Source organism: Toxotes jaculatrix, chromosome 8 (assembly GCF_017976425.1).
Source record: "Toxotes jaculatrix isolate fToxJac2 chromosome 8, fToxJac2.pri, whole genome shotgun sequence".
Lineage (NCBI taxonomy): Eukaryota > Metazoa > Chordata > Actinopteri > Toxotidae > Toxotes > Toxotes jaculatrix.
This window is the reverse complement of record NC_054401.1, coordinates 12,715,492-12,731,665: the sequence shown is the minus strand read 5'-3', so window position 1 is coordinate 12,731,665 and position 16,174 is coordinate 12,715,492. Positions and strand designations below refer to the sequence as shown.

The 16,174-nt window shown below is 39.7% G+C and overlaps 1 long non-coding RNA gene across 3 annotated transcripts in view; it reads left to right on the top strand.

Annotated features, from left to right (window-relative positions):
• The window catches only part of LOC121186347, a 79,320-nt gene that overhangs the window by 9,459 nt on the left and 53,687 nt on the right, over window positions 1-16,174 (top strand). Inside the window, exons 3-4 of one of the 3 annotated variants that reach the window (XR_005894445.1) lie at window positions 7,403-7,483; window positions 7,892-8,230. This is a non-coding gene — a long non-coding RNA (uncharacterized LOC121186347). Of the gene's footprint in view, window positions 1-7,402; window positions 7,495-7,891; window positions 8,231-16,174 lie in introns of those variants that run through there. The other 2 variants (XR_005894444.1, XR_005894446.1) reach the window with 2 other exon arrangements.

Sequence of the window (16,174 nt, the reverse complement as noted above, 5' to 3'; positions counted from 1 at the left end):
GTTTAAGCATGTGATGATGCTGCTGTGTTTGTGTTAATGAAGGCAGAAGATGGTGTTTATTTGGAGCTGCTTAATTAGCAGCAACAGTAATGAAGCCACATGGGACACAGTGTTGGTATCTGGACGGCCAGGATAGGATGATTATTTAGACTGGATTTGTCCGAGAAGCTTTTTTTTTTTCACTCATTACACAAACACAGATGCAATGCACACAATCCACAGACGAACTCACACACGCACAAAGCCTTTCTTCTCTTGATCTGCTGCCAGTGGAGGTGTGCGCCTGAAAACTTCTTTGAGTGTGTTTTACATGCGTGTGTTTGTTTATCCCTTTGTATTCAAATGTGTACCGCGATTGCATGTGTAGGTATCTGAGACTGTGTGTGTCTGTGTGTGTGGATTCTAGCTATTTGAAGTAGTGCTACCAAGGAACAGCAAGGATTATTTGTAATTTCTGTATGAAGGGGGAGCTGATTGTAGAAAATGTCTTGCTAACTGCTTGAAATCTGCAGAAATTTCATTTCTAGCTCACTTTCATTCATTTAAATGTCCCATTAAAAGTGAACCAAGTGGGATTTACATAACCCCTATTACAGTAAAGAGTAAAGATAAGTTGTGATGATTCAGAGAAATTTGCTGTTAATAAAGAAAAATGCTGCTGTGTAACACTGTGTAAGACTGTTGTTACCGGTAATTTAATTCCACTTATTTATTGCAGAGAGAGAAGAACCCCTCCTTAAATTTGATGTGAACAATGAGACAGTGCACAGCTGTATTTTTACCTTTGATTGTATGGTAGATGTAATGAAACCTTCATCTTTCTTGAAATATTTAATATTGAAATTGAACTGCACTTGTTTTAACTGCAGTTGTTTTAAATGGGCAACGATTTGGGGGTAAACCTTTGTCTTTCACTGTTTGTTTGTATTGTTTGTGTGACTCTCTGAATAGCTACGGCAACAAGTTGTGTTGGAAGGACACTGAAGTATGAAAAACTGAACTCTGGATTGCTATTCAGTGCTGGTTTACACTGAATCAGAACATAAATCAGGCATCACTTTTCCAAGGCTTTTCAAAACTAGCAGGGCAGAATGCATGAAGTCACTCAATGAATGGTGTCCTGTTGGAGTTGAGTTCCTCAGTCTGTAGTATATTCTGGGTTTGCACATGTGTATTTTGGTTTAGTCCCTCTGTTTTCTTTATGTACCTACTGTACATAGTGCATGTGTCTTTTTGCATGCTTGCAACTAACTTTATGTGGATGTGTCTGCGAGCACAAATGCTTGCATGCGTGTGTGCTTGTTGTCCCAGGGAAAATGCCGGTTTCAACGTTTGAACTGACTCAGGCTGACAGTGAAGGAAAAGAAACTGCAATGAGACTGACAACACACACTTTCTCCTCCTTCCTCCTCTTCCCCATGCTTCGCTCCTATTTTACTCTATTCTCTTCTCTTCCCCTCTTCATCCTCCTCTTGTCTCTTCCTATTATTGCCTCTCATTTCTTGCCACTCTCTAACCCCTCCCTTCTTTGCCTCATGCCTTTTCCTTCTCCTCCCCCTTGTCACCCAGAGATTGCCTATGTTGTCACCTTATCCTCATTACTGTGTCTCTTTCTCTGATATAATATTGATGCAACCAACACACGAACCAGCATTAACGCTACCTTAGTGAAGAGTCTCTAAATATTTAAAGATCCGGGAGCTCTGGGTCTACATTGATGACACCAGCCTCGTCTGTGGGTTCCAAAACAATTCATCATTTAAATGAATGAAAGGGGTTTCACATACGGTAGCTGTTTCTGTCTCACCCAGAAGTCAGTTTTCAGACTCTGACATATTTTAAGTACTTGTATATCTGTGAGACAGAAAAGCTGTCAATTTCTTTAACTTCTCTGAGGAACTTTTTCAAGTTGAATGGCTAATTTTGCCATCAAACACTTGGTTGCAGATACTTAAGCATCTCGGTGTGTGTGTGTGTTACTTAGTTCCTCTCTCCAAAACTATAATCTAATCAATCTAATCAATCTAATCAATCTTTTTTCTTGATTGAAATCCAAGACAGTGTGCTGAGCTGTTTGGCCTCTTCGTGGGTGATATAAAAGTATATATATAATAATTTTACGTACCCTCATTATGAAAGCAGCGGCTCCATCTGATCCCTTTTTGGCTATTAAAATATTTATAGATATATGAATTTAGATATTTTAATACAATCTCACAATAAACTATTTTCAGTTTGAAATTTGTGCTGCAGAAAGATTACTTGTACTGAAAACATTAACTGGAATAAAAAGGATTTTACTTTCCTTTCAAAGCCTTCAGCTGAACAACAGAGACTCATGAAAGCAGCAGTTCGATGCTATACATCTCTGTCTACATAGGAACGATGATCCCATGCCACGGTTTATGAGGACGATATCTTAAAATGATTTACAGCCCTCTACAGCACTGCTGTAAAAATCCATGAATCATCAAGGTTTGATTTTATTACGGTCAAGCTGTGTGAGAGCAAAAAAATTCACTTCATCACCTGAAGGTGGAGGTATTGAGCTCTGCATTGCTTCTCATCTCTTTCTCTGTCTCTCCAACCTGAGGAAACTGCGCTACAAGGTTAACATCTGTAGGAGTCAGGAAGAGAGGGATGCAAGGGGATGAAAAACACCGTGAGGAGAGGATGGGAAAGGATAGAACGGGGGAGAATTGGAGTAAATGAGAGGAGAGAGGGAAATGGAGAGAAGAAGAGGATATAAAGTAAACAAGTAAAATGAGAAGGATTAGTTATGTCTTGTGAGGATATTGAAGAATATATAGAAATTAAAAAAACAGAATAAAAAAATTAAATAGAATAGAATGGAATGGTTAAAACGAGAGATAGTGAAGAGAGGGATGGAAGATGAACAGAAGGAAAGAAGAGTGATGAGAAAGAGATGGAAAAAGAGAGAGCTGCTGAAACAAGAGATCAATACTTTACTGCTGGGTGCTGAAATGGTGGTGGCAACTGTCTCCCTGAGTTTCCTCCTTAGCTAGACCCACACACACACCCACATTTAAAGGCTGAGCAGGAGACTGTCTATAACTCAAGACGACAGAGTGAAAGGATGCCTGTTGAATTGTAAAGAATAAATGTAAAGGGTGCTGCCTGTTTCACCTCTAGCCAAGCTGAGCCAAACAGTATTTGTAAAACACATTTATAGGCGAGAAAGACTAAAGTGCTTTACATACAATAAATGGGAGGAAAGGTGGGTCATGTGATAATATCTGAACCATCTCTGTGACAACTGAGTGAACTCCACCTCCTGATTGTAGGACATGACATGTTGCTGAAAGCTCCAGAAAGTTTTCAGTTAATGGACCTCATGCTAAGAATTTTTTTTGTCAAACTGCTATTTCCAAGATTGATAATGAACCTTAAAATCGAACACTAAAAAAATAAATGACAGTCGAACAGACCATACAAACTGCATCTACTGCTACAATTTGTGACTAAGGCAAAAAGAAATGACATTTCATAAACAGTAAGGCCGCTTCCACTCCTTAATAACTGATGTTTTTGTCCTGCTGTCCTTTTAAAAGTTGATCAATATCAATTAAGATTAAATAACTGCATCGTTGCTTCTACAGTCTAAAAAAAACGAAATCCTTGCTTTTTGGGTTCATGTCTTACAATATTCTTGTCAAAGTTTATCGGAAATTCACAGAGAACATGCTGATAATAACAGATCCACAGGATAGATCACCTAATCCACATGTGCTGTCAGTATGAAGACAGTCTAACCCTATTAGTCAGTCAGTCCTGTCAGTTCATTGCAGCACTGCACTGTAGCTATGGCTGCATTATTGATCTTAAGCCAGAGGTTTAGAGTTATCAAAGAACACTGCAGCCTCATAGTCTTCACTGTGTGTCTGAGCCTACAGTGTCTCCTTCTCATTTGTGCTTCGAAAAGGACTTGAAAGAGAAACAGCAACCCATCCTGTCACAGTTCATGAGCTGGAAAGATGAAGGTCAAAACACATACCGCCCTTGCTGAGCTGGTGTGTGAAAAAAATGCCCACCTGTGTAGAAAGCACTTTGGCAAGAGTGTCACAGACAATGTATTTTATAATGGTGTTGTCTGACACAAAGTCCACAGTTGTCCCTCTCAGACAGGGATGTAAGAGGCCTCAACCTTTGCAACAAAATGTTCTAAAGCTGCTTCACAGAGCTGAACCTCTGCTCGGGTTGAAGGTCAGCGCGCCCCACGATTCAAGTAGAATGCGTTAGAAAAGAATGATCCAGTTATATGGCGCATTATTGACAGTCCCACTGTAGTTACAGGCAGATGCTCACCTGACCTGAACCACACCAGATCCATACACAAATATTGGTATGCTGTCACTGAAAACAGAAGATGCTTTTGCTGCAAGCACTGTGATAATAGCATTTGATAAAGACACAGAGGAAAACACCAGATTGCAAGAAGGCATTCACGATTGCCAGTGCTTAATTAGAGGCAATTAAAAGCACATACTGTATATACAGAATTGTGGGAAGTGAACCAAAGGGACAAATGGAGGACTTGTAAAGACCTGTAACATCACTAAATCACTTTGGATTTTATCTTTTATCTTTTATTTTATCATTTTACTGTATCACAGACACAAGTGTGTGAAAAGAGGGAAAGCTTAAATTTCCTATCATGATGGAGTTAAGCAATTCATTGTTTTTATCTATAAAGTTTTTCAAGTTACAGGGGCTGGTAAAATGCATGTTGTGTTACCTGCTTATGATGGATATACCATCAAAGGTCAAGAGAGAGAAGACTGTAAACAGGTTTCAGGTTTTTAATATTATTTATAAAGTAGAAGAGGGGTCAAGCCTTAATTACACACAACGTGCAACACTGCATGTAAGCAAATCTGTGTTTGTTGTGCCTCTTATATGCCATTTTGACTTATAGTAGGAAAAGCACAGGTGTTTAAAAGTCATTGTTTCATTGAACTCTCAAGGATAATTTCACTGCTGAGCTTATTCCATCTTTTACTTTGAGCAAATGTATATTCTTTATATTCCAGGATGCGGCTAAGCTACACAAAAGTCATAAAATCCAGTATCAAAGATGTAAGACATAAATGTTAAGACCTTCAGAGACAGACTGATGTACCATCCGGTCTGTGGACTCAGATCCAACGTGTCTTATTTATCAATGATTTTGCTTCTGAGGAAGTAGTGAAGCAGTCAGTGTGAATGCTGGAGATACTGTTAGAGGAATGATAACACAAAGTCTGGGAAGATTACAGCAGTTTAGAAAACATTTTATGTTTAGGAAGGTGGTAAATGGAGGTGATGAAATGAGTCTTTAGCAGTAAAACCAGTTAATTTTGTGTTACAGACTTGTCTCGTACTTACAAAACTGTCCTCCTGTGCTCTCAAACCTTGACTGGCACACTGATTACAGCTCGACTTTTTCTGTTCACTCAGTAGTTTTGTCATTAATAAACTTCTGTATTTTCTGTCACTCTGATTTATGAAGAAATGAGAGGGGAGTAGCTAGCTGTCTCTTCCCAGAGACACACTGACACAGAAGTGTCACACACTTATGCGCTACATCTCTTAATATCCATCCTTCCTGCAGAATCACAAACAGTTAACTTTTTGATGAAAGAACCACTGGAGGGAAATGTTTAGACATTACTCTCTCTGTCCTGTGTGTGTGTGTGTGTGTGTGTGTGTCTGTGTCTGTGTGCATTTGTGTGTGCCGATTTGTCTCTTGACAGTGAATCGTCAGTCCCTGCTGTGCCTTCTGGCTTGATGGGAACATCAAGGGGCCTTTCTGACTCATGGCTGACTGTGTGTGTGTGTGTTTATGTGCATGTGTGTATATTTTGGTCTGTCTGTCTGTCTGTCTCAGTACCTGTCAGTCTCCTCTAAGTGGATGACAATTCATAGCAATTCCAGATGCTTTTGTGTAAATTAGTCCTTCTTGTTATTTAGGAAAAACGCCTTGATAATGTAACGGTGTGTGATTGTAAATTCATTTCAACGGTATCAATTTGTGACGTTCAGGTGTTATTATTTTCTTTTTAACAAGTAAACTGAGCTGTTAACTTTCTTTATTATTTTTAAGGGAAGATACAAGCGATACATACCAGCGATAGTCCCCCCACCCCCAAATGTACTGTGTATTGATCAGACTGGGTGAGACAATTACTCAGGTTAGTTTCCCCACATGGAATAAATGTTAGTTTATTTAAAACAGTAAAGGAAGGAGCAGAATATTTTACTTTAATGTAAAAAAAAATCTGCATGGCTGATACATTAGCAAACAAAGGTCTACTTACAAATCTGGGATGAAACATGGGCATCCTGTAAGAGTGAATGTATCTCCAAAAAAAAATCACTAGTGTTTGTTCCCAGCAGCCTGTTGCACCAGCTGCACTTAAGTTTGATTCTATGTTGGAGTGTGAAGTCAACACTAACTGCTACGTCATGTGTAGTTAGTTTCACTTCAAACTCACCAGTGAGTGATGATAGTGATATTTATTGTAGTGTAGCATTCACTCCCCCATAATGTTCAATATAGATGCGTTTGAAGTTAAACATAGCTGGCCAGCCAACAGGCTTGGTTCACCAACTCTTAGGAATGTGTCTTTAAACTTTCTTCACCAGTCACCTCCTCCCTAGTCTAGTGTAAAAATGGCTTGCGTGTGTTCGTGGGCTGAAGGCATTTGTCCTTGATTTTATTTGAACGAGGACTGTTTTGGTTCTGCTGGTCGACAAAGCGAGAGAATGAGCCGAAGAAGTGTCTTAAAGCAGCAGAGCAGGAACCATCTGATTCAGTGTTAATGTAAAAAATATTGCTTAATGCAGCTTTAATGATGTTGGCTGCCACAATAAGAGCCTCCATTTTTCACTTGGGTGTCCAGAGCTGAACAAGCTGTTGAGCCGCTGCATTAAAGTGTATATTTCTTCCTCTTCTTCCCTCTATATTTCTTTCGTTGTACTCCTTCATTTTCTCTTTAAAAATAACGACCCTTGCTACTCACCTTAAGACACAAGTTTTTGCTCTACAACCTTACCCATTAACAGAGGGGAAAATAATGTACACCACCTGCAGTTATTTGCTGTTCTATAATTCCACGCCATTTATCAATACAAGCCTCTTGCAGAGTGAATTTACATAAACCTGTAACAGCACTGCTTTATCATTTAATTGGTCCCCAGTGAGAGAGACACCTTAACATGCAAATAATACTGAAACACTGAATTAAAAGCAGAATACACAGGGAGAAAACCTATTGAATTCACAAGTGGTTGTTTGACAACAGTGGTTCTCTCACTTGAAGAGTTTTCAATTTTCTTCAGGTTAACAGAAATTTACCAGTATGTGAGAACATATGCATGTTTTTTTTTCTCTGTGTTGCAGATTCGAAGGTTTTTGGGACAACTTGACATATGGGAGGCAACAAAGTACAGACACAACAGTCACAAAGAAAGCAAGCAACAGGTAACAAAAAGGTAATGTTTGTTACTTGAATAAAGATTAGTCTTTGCTTTTGACTGGCACTTGCACACTCTAGCTTAAAGGGATGGTGTTTCTGATCATTATCGCAAGTGTGAGTAATGAAATATGATAGTTTGATATTGACAATAATAACAATAATGTTGCAAAAGCAAGAAAATAGAAAGGCCCCTGCCGTGTATCATCCTTATAAAAACAAACATAATTTATAAATTTCTTAGAGCATTATGAGGGAGAAAAGAGGGAGAAGTGTAGGAAGGTGCTGTTTAACAACCTTAGCTCTAAATCCTACAAAATACTGTTTAACTACAGAAGATAAATTCCACAATGCTCTACTTATTCCCCAAAAATGATAAAAATAGACAGCATTTAAAAAACAATTTTTTCCTGCAGGTCAGAAGTCAGCCTCAGGTCATCGTCACCTCCTGACCTCCTTACAATGCGTCTAAATGTCTAACTGTGTTTCTGCTACATGGAACCTGTGACTGTGTATCCCTGAAAGTGACAGTGACTGGTAGGGTTGAGGTTGGATGACTTTATTGTTTATTCTCCAGGGAGAAGTCCATTTATCATACTGAGAGGAGGAGGTGTGAGTGGGAGTAGTCTGATGACATGGGCTGCTGCACCACAGAGAACAGTTGTATGTGTATATACTGTTGGTAGGATGTGCAGAAGAAATGTTTGTTACTGATATTGATAAGGAGAGCAACTGTGTTATGCAAGCAAGACAAATAAAAGACAAAAGATGGATTAATAAAAAAGGGGATTCTCATTCTCATTGCTGGGCACAATGGAGTCACTAAGACTGTTTTTGGTTTTGGTTGGAAAAACACAAATTTCAGTCGCTCAGAATTAGGGCTCAGTTCAAATAGGACCCCTAATTTCCTGGAGGCCAGCTTAATGTGTAAATTGGCCAAAAAAAGTAATCATTGTCTGTGATTGATCTCTCTAATCCTCTCTGTGATACATGTTTAGCCAGTGGCATTACTATTCTGAGAAGAATTGTTTTGATTTTTGTATAGATGTTTGCTTTTTGGAGATTTAAGATTACGCTGAAAATATAATTGTTTTGCTTTGACTGTCTAGGCTGTCGGCTGTGTACACAGGTGGTTATCACTTTACAGTAATGGATAGTGCTAGTAGGGGTTTGGTATTCCGGCCCACTGCTGGCATCAGATCAACTAGTTGAGAAATCTCTACTGTACCGCTCCCAGTTGTGGCACTGTCTGGCAGCATTAAAAAGCTACTTGCAAAGAGACACTGTTAGCTTGAGAGGCATAACATTTTATCATATATCATATCAAAAAGGGAAAATATAGTTTATGCCATGATCATGGGTCATATGATTGCAGCGTTGCTTGTATAAGGGTAAAAAAAAAAACACTGGATGGGCATATAACACTAAAACTGACTCCTTAGGGTAAATATCTTAATGTTTAGCTGCTAAATGTGCCAGAATGTTCACCTGCTCCATGCTAACTGTGTCTTTCTGTACAGCTCGTCTGAGCTTTTGTTGCTGGAAAAAACTGCCTGTTGCACGTGGAAGTGTAAATGATGAGAACAGTGAGAGTGAACCAAACCAATAAAGTTGCAGGCCGTAAAACCCAAACAATGAGCTGAAACATGCAAAAGCAATCCATATAGCTAAGGTGAACTGCGCAGTCAGGTGATCATTCTCGGGAGGTTCATAACTATGAGCGACAACTTAGGCATTACATATAGCAGTTTAAGCCATTATCAATCTAAAAGTACTTATTAGGGCAGCTTGTTGATGTGAGCTGAATTTATAAGTATGGAACTTCTAATTGCAGTAATATCTACATGAATGCTTAAGGTGACAAGTTAAAGTTATCTACAGCCAAGTGAAAAAGGGGCTAAAGGCGGCCTCTGCTGTGAGTGCTTCAGCGAGGATAACCCTGGGTTAAGAGCATGTGAAAAGCGGTAGAGGTTTAACAGTGTCTTTGATTACCTGTGTCGACAAGGACATGCTGACTTAGTTCTTCTGCTCTCTGACTGATTGGGCCCCGTGGACAGATGGACTCACTGATTGGCCCTCGGCATAGAGGGGGCAGCAAGCAGGAAGTCCTCATAAAGAGAGAGGGATGTTCAATCTTCCAGCTCCCCAGACAACCACAAGCACAACTTCTGCTGAGCCTTATCTTTTTCTACGGGTGTGTTTCTCTCTATTTCTGTCTGTTTTTATTCTTGTTTGTCTCACTGTTTAAGTCACACACACACACGCACACACACACACACCCTTGGCTCCATACTGCATCCTTCCAATTGTGTTTTATCCCTCTCTTTCTGTTTCTCTAACATACTCCCTCTGTCTCTCTAACACCGTCTCAGACCTCACACTCATATCTCTTTCTTTTTTTAATTTCTCCTCACTGTCTGTCTGCACTACAGTCCTTTTCTCTTCCTCTCTCTCCGCTTTCCTTTTTCCCTACAGCAGCTTTCAGAAAATTGTCTTCTGTGTGAAATGAGACAGAGGAGATTGGCTAGCAGTATTAGGGTGAGAGAGAGAGGGAGAGAGAGACTCTGTAAGGAGGTTGTAAAAATGACTCCTCCATGGGGAAATACCCACAGCTGTATTAAGATTTCCTCGTCTCCTTGTCTTTTAAACGGCTCCCATTCTCCAGCTAATTGTTTTGAAGCCAGGCCTGTAAATCCCCAGCAAGATCTGGCATTACTCATTGAATTAGCCTGGAGTTACAGAAATATCTCTCTTTTATCAATCTTTGAGGGAGAAATATGTCTTTCCACCCTCCCCATTTCTCCCTCAATCTGTTACAGTCCTTCTGTATTTCTCCCTCCATTTTCTGCCACATAAAAGCATCTCTGTTTAATTCATTTCACTGAGCAACAGGAAGAAAGACAATGTGACAAAACTGGGAGGATTCACATCATGTCACAAGACTTAATCCACTGAGCCATAGGGATTCCTCCTAATACTGCAGTATCAAAATATGCTTACTCAGAACTTATTATTTCTAGAGGTGAATACCCCAAATGGCCGGTTCCTTTCCTCCTTTCAGACAGTTTGTCATCTCCACTTAAGAATTTATGAAACCAGGGTATAGCTTAGCAGTGAGGCCAGGGTTTGTAGGAGACTTTGATTGAAGTTAAAGACTAAGCACACTGGAAGCAATTTGCTGAAATGCGTCATTTGTTGCTGCTAATCTGAGGCTTCGGTGACACACTGCAGGTGGCAGATTTGAAGTGTCAGCAGCTGCTTTATTTCAACACAATAACAGGTACCATTCCTGAGCAATTTTGCAGACCAACTTTTGTAACCTGTTTCCCGGACTTCTGTTAATGCTTCAGGAGTGTACAATCTTCAGAGTTAAGAGTTACACATGTGATTTGCTGCTCTTTAATATTCAGAGGAGACATTAAGGTGGTTTTCCAGCTTCTACTTTTGTTGAAATGAGATCTGCCTGCTAAAATAGGTTGGTGACAGGTGACAGGTGGGCAAATTTGGTTGTTAATGTATAATGTTATACAAAATAATAACACAATCAGTGAAATTTGCAAACAGCCTAAACTACTTTTACTAAAAGGTTACATCTCTTAATTTATATTTCATGTATGCCTTATCATTTCACTCTCAGCTGTCTCTTGAAAACCGTGTGTATGCCCAGTCTTAGGTAAACAAGAGGTGTGCACATTCGTCTTTTATAAGTCTGCTGCGTCCCAGCAGCAGTTGGGTGTCTTCAATGACAGCTGCACCATTCATTTTTATATTATAATATCATATTTTTAAACTCTGTGCTGCTGGAGAATAAACTGCTCCACAAAAGAGGCATGGTTTGCAGACAGCCAAGACAGGAGACAATGGTAAAAAGACATCCCTTGAATAAATTGTGTTCAGTAACGGTTATCAACCAAGGTAGCTACCATGCTAACTACCATTTAACCCTTTTTCCAATAATTCTTGTCAACATTAACTGTCAGCATTTATCATCATCCAGTTGACTCAGAACACTGTGGGCATCAACCCGGTTCATTAAAGTATTGATACTAGACCAAAAATTAAAACTGTGTTTCACAGGGATTTTAAAGCTATGCATATAAAACCTAAAACTCCTGCTATCATGTCCCAAATGAGTATGTTTTCAGAAAACTTGAGCCCAAGGACAAGAGACTAATTAAATTCAACTGTTAAATTAAAGTTGGAGACCTTGCCGAAGAAACTTCTTAAAACAGCCTCACAACACTTAGCTAACAACCTTGAGGTAGGGGTAGTGTATGGAGGAGTCAAACCAAGGTGAAGAGACTTTACATCAGGAGGTGGAGATGGTGCCAAGAAAACACAAGAAATGAAGTAAATTGTTGCTTTCTGTACATGAGTCAGTTTCAGCACCGAGCCAACAACCTTGACAAGTTGTGTGTATATTTATACACATAAGTCAAAGACAGTGTTTACAATGTGACTCTAAGCCAAGGGGACTTTGGAGTAAAGTGCTGCCATCCGTTTGTATGTAAGTCAAATTAAGCCAAGTTAGTTTGACTGATATGGATATTACTGGGCTGGATATTACCATAGAAGCAGGTTTTTCCATATTCATGCTGATTATTTTGGTCTCTTCACACAAAGCAGGATAAAATACTGCCTGCTGAACAGTTACAAACCAATCATCGGCTTTGATGTGAAGCCTTGGCAGACAGCGAGGGTGAGAGAAGTGAGAGGGGAGGGAGGAGAGGGAGTGTTTGCGGGAAAAGAAGAGCCGAGAGAGAAAAAAGCGGCACACAGATGAAGGGAACGAGAGAGAAAGTGTGTGCGTACTTGAGCAGGACCCAGTCACAGAGTGAGACGGAGACTTAAAAGAGCGTCCGTTCTGGTCAAGATGAGATGGTTGATTGTGTGTGGATGGCATCCAGGAAGTATCTGGAGTGAATTGGAAGCGCTTGCCATCCTTTGAGAGCATCTCTTTTAATCATGGCTGTTGGGGCTGTGGGAACCAGCCTCACCATGGAGAGGACACTGTTAATTAGACGGCATGTTACTGCACATCCCTGTAGAGTCAACACCCTGCACGGCAATGATTACTCTCTGTTTCTGTGTCACACAGACACACACGCAAATTTCACAGTCATGCTTGCTCTCTCTCAGTTTTTTTTCATATTCATAAACATATGCATGCAAATATACAGATGTCTTACACACATACAAAGTGATTTTTTCATGCATACACACACTACTTTGCCTGACTTGCGACATTGACCAGTGAGACCACTGTTCCTCTTTGCTCATAATATTTCGGGCATGTGTCTGGCACATGTCATCCTCAGTTTTGGGCTTTTCCTCTTGCTACGTTACACAATTCTCCCATGTTTTTGAGTGATGCACCAGCAATTCTGTCAGCAACTATCGGGCCTCATTTTGAAGTTGCCTTATGCTGCCTTCAAAACTCTCTTTAAAAATCTCTCAAACCTGTGTCAAAGCTCACACATACTGCTAATTAATATTCAACTTAATGAGTCATTTGTGATTCTTTGTACCTGAGATTTACAGTTTTGCTGCCTGAGTTGCAGGTGCATCAAAATGAATGTGATAAAATCTCAAAAAGAATATAAACAAACATAAGAAGCCTGCCAAAGCAAAAAGGAACAGGGATCTCAAGTGAAAGATACACCACATGGTCAGATGTATGTGGACACTTGAACATTACAGTTCCACCACACCAAAGTAGGAAAACCATTTCTTTGTGGACATCCCTTGGGGCATGGAGTCGGGAAAGGGCCTTCCCTAATCTGTTGCCAGAACATGGAAATACATCATTTCCTTAGTAATCATTGTATGTTGGAGCATTAAGATTTTGTTTAATTGACGCTAAGGCCCTGTTCACACGCAAAATCAGAATAGCAGACAATCTCTTGCCTCTCATGTGAGTGAAGACCAGACAGAGTTTGCCATTACAGTCTCTCACAGTGAAGTATTTCATCACAGGACCTAGCCCACCATGGAAAACAGCCATATAGTGTAGGTAAGAGATTATTCTCTTAGTATTACAAGTTACAGGTGTCAGATATTACCATACATTTTCATTTTTGACTGCAACAACAATATGCAAACATTACAAACTTTGCCAAATTGATATAAACTGTAAGACTGTTGTAAGGTGTTTATTTTCCTGTCACTAAAACATTTGTCTTTCCTTTCTTCCTTTTACCTCCCCATCTCGCTTCCTCTCTTTTTCTGCAAGTTAGTCTCTTCACTCTGCATCTGTTTTTCTCTGTCACCTCCATCTCCTTGTGAGGCACACACAGATCCTCTTTCTCTCATGTGTACGTACCCCTCCTTCTCTCAGATGCTCTGATGAAGCCATCACCGTCTGTCTGCATCCTAAGTCAGTTGTCTGAACGTTGCTCAGGCAAGACTTAGAGAATTACGTTCATCTACTGTGGTAATTCACACCCTCACTCTGTCTGTCTTTCTTTCTCTGCATACCACCATCTATCTCTGTGTCTCTGTCTCTGAGTGTGTGTGTTCCCTACCATTTCTCTCCCTCTAAACGACTTTTGCAGCAGAATGGTTTATTTATAGGGCCAATTAAATCTGGAGGAGACTCTGTGGGCTTTGGTGGAAAATCCGTCTAAAAAAGCAGAAGTTTTACATTTTTTAATCTTGAAGGCCTGCAAGAGCTGTAAACTGCTTGTCGTGTCGGGTAGAGAGATCGCATTTGATCTCAGAGAAACAGGAAAGGAAGGAGGGAGAAAGAATAAATGGAAAGGGCGGGGGTTTGGAGAGAGATGGAGAGGGCAAATGAGAAAGAGGAAAAACAACATGAGTGTGGGGGAGTGGATCTTTTCTTAATTTTGTAAAAGTGTTATTTGGAGTCCCTGGAGAGTAGACAGCAGGTAAATGACATCTGCTGCAGGAGAGGAGAAGAGAGGAGAGGATTAACCAGAGCAAAGACAAGAGTGGAGTTAAGAACATACTAACTACACAATGCAGCTGCTTTTACACAGTCAATATCTAATTTTAACTCTATGTGACTCTGATCTTTGTAGAGAACATGATGATAATTTAGGTACTTAACTAATCATTGTTCTTAGAAGTTGAAGAAGCAGCTGTTTTCTCTGGTTCTGAATCTGAGGAGTTTGACGGCTGAGTCCCAAGAACAGTATGATGCACAGGTCAAGACGATGAACTTGTGTGATTCAATGCAATGATCAAAGACCACAAACATCTCAAAACACATATGAGCCAAACACTAAAAGGAGGCTCAGCTTTTTCAATGAGATATCATTGAAAAAGTCTGTCTGTGACTTTATGAACCTGAAACAGCTGTTCATGCTGTGCATTACCATGCGGGCCACATCAGGAATTTTTTTTTTTGGTTAAGCAAAAGGATAATATCAAAGATCCAAAAAGTAAAGCAAAAGTAAAACACTCTCCTTAAAGAGTAGCTTTCAACCAGGCTGAAAACTGTTTACTGCCTGCTCTAATAATGTGCTTTTAAAAACCTGTAATCACGGTGATGTCCTGAGGTACTGACACACCCTGGAGTACACTTCTACATCACTGCAGCAAGGTGAAAAGTTAAGCCACTACAGTCTTTAGTGTAATTAAGACCAAAATTTGAGGAATGTGAATTGCTTGTTAAAACAACAGAAACTGCAGTTCATTGAGCTAACATAGCATTTTTGCTAGCTCACACACAGTTTAAAACTTTGCACAACTATGGAAAGGTGTTATAATATTACTATATAATATTACGCAGTATTAAACAAAATTTTAAACAAAATACTGACATTGTGCCCCTATCAGCCAGGTACCATACAAGCATATAATATGACTTCTTCCTTTGTTTTGAAGACAAAGGAAAACATTTTGGTATTCCTATACTAGTTTATATATTTCCCTTTCAAAATAAAAGCTCCTACCGTCATAATATAACGAACAGGACAAACAATAGCAACCTTAGGACAGCAGCTATCAAGTAAATAAACATGAAAAGCAATACATTTCTTGAGCACACTAGACCATACCAAAATTAATTTACTTTGCTTCTTTTAAGTTGCTATTAAGGTTTCTTGCAGTTAAAAAGTAAAAGTAAATAGTAAAACAGATTATTTAAAGGGTAACACACTTGTATGAGAAGAAATATTTTTAGGTACCTCTAGTGGTATCTAGCAGTGCTAATAGTTGCATTTGTTTAGGTTTTATGACATACATCTTGATGTTTGCGGTGCTTAAAGCTTTGAAAACACACAAATGAAATCATGGTCACTTCATTGGAACAGTATTCTACCACTTAAATAGTCCTCAGGTTTTGCTTGCACAGCCTAAAATTCTGCTCCAAAACCACATGATAAGGCCAACACTGCTAAATGCCATCAGTGCATCAAGGCTGTTTAGGGACAGACTCGAAGAGAAACTCGTTGCAGAACTTGCCCTCACAGCCAACAGCAACCCCAGAGCTAGACCCTGACAACATGACTGATGCTAGCTGGCAGCTGGCTACACACTCCTACTGTTAGAGAGGCAGAAAGATAGAGAGAGACAGCGGGGAGAGATGAATGATTCAGGTCAGTGTCAGAACAGGATTGATTTGGATCAGAACCAAAACCACTGATGGCTTATTGAGACAGAGAGATGGATGAAGCGATGGAGAAAGAATGACTAATAGATTTTAGATACAGGATGTCAAGCTGTCGGTTGGCTTC